At 30.2% G+C, this 1,431-nt stretch overlaps 1 pseudogene; it reads left to right on the forward strand.

Annotated features, from left to right (window-relative positions):
* Positions 1–636: 636 nt before the first annotated feature.
* On the forward strand, positions 637–761 carry LOC112820530 (U2 spliceosomal RNA; annotated as a pseudogene).
* Positions 762–1,431: the final 670 nt, after the last annotated feature.

Below are 1,431 nucleotides of genomic sequence, written 5' to 3' on the forward strand. Positions count from 1 at the left end.
TATGTTGATTTTGTAACCTGCGACATTACTGAATTTGTGTATCAGTTCTAGCAGGTTTGGGTGGTTTTTCGGGTTTTACACATAGATTATCATGTCATCTTGCTGGCTTGGATGCCTTTTATTTCTTCTTGTTGTCTGATTGCTGAGGCCAGGGCTTCCAGTATATGTTAAATAACAACGGTGAGAGTGGACATCCCTGTCTTGTTCCTGACCATAGAGGAAAAGTTCTCAGTATTTTACCTATAATTCAGTAGTGTATATCCTATTTTCAGCAAAGCTTAAACTCCATTAAAAGGATTCTGGTCACCAGAAGCTAATAATTAATGTATTTCCCTCAGTGAGAATAGTATTATTGCATATTACCTTATGCATAATGTATATAACCATCCACATCTACTGGTAAGAGTTTGCACAATTTGATAAGGAGTCTATAACATAAGAAGAAAAAATAAATATTCTCATTGGGTAAACATAATATCTATGATTAATACTGATGACTCTATGTATTTGTAATGGATAAATATATTTACCTAAAATACATATCGTATATACAAGTTTCTCATGGCTCTGAAGTAGATATGCTCAGTCAAATACAACAAGATACAATGATAACATTTTTCAGTAAATTTCACTGTAATCGCTTCTCGGCCTTTTGGCTAAGATCAAGTGTAGTAAATTTCACTGTAAAAAGAGAACTTTCTTCTGAAAACTGTTTATTTCATGTTTTAATTTAGCATTTCAAAATGTCTGTAAAAACTTATTTAGAAGCACATTTATTTCTGTAAATTAAAGCCTATTTTAGTAGTCAATTGTAGTATTAATATTCATATTTAATTCTAGCCTGCTAATATTCCTTATTCTAATTAGAATATGCAAACCTTTGTTATTATTCACTGTTAACATGCACTAACAAATCACATGGGAAAAAAATGTTCTTTAGCACACTGAGAGTGCAATATGAAATAGGGATTTTTTTTCCTTGTGGAATCCAAGAGGCATACTGGTATAGGTAATCAGAAATAGGAAATGATCTAAAAGAGTGTTTGCTTTTGGTTCAAGAAAAATTATATTTATGGAATAATATTTGACTTATTAACATGGATATACATGAGAAACATCAGTCTATAGGAAAATTATGTAGGGGCTTTTAATAAAATCAATCTCAATAAATTATCTCTCAGAAATTGGAAATTTTTCTTAGCACAAGTTTCACTTTACAATTAAAATTTTCCCCATAAAATCTTTAATGCTTGTACTATTGCACAATGATTAAGCTCAAAGAATCCCCAAGAGTTATCTAAATATTAATATAACATCTTTTTTGGGTGACTGTAAAATTATCATATGTATTTGTGTTATTTTTGACCAGGAAAAAGCAATACAAATGATAAAAATTCTTAGGACAAATTCTCTGAAATAGCCATGGAATGA

The sequence above is a fragment of the Callorhinus ursinus genome, unplaced genomic scaffold, assembly GCF_003265705.2.
Source record: "Callorhinus ursinus isolate GAN/ISIS: 27379988/994484 unplaced genomic scaffold, GSC_fseal_2.0 scaffold3, whole genome shotgun sequence".
In the NCBI taxonomy this organism is placed as follows: Eukaryota; Metazoa; Chordata; class Mammalia; order Carnivora; family Otariidae; genus Callorhinus; species Callorhinus ursinus.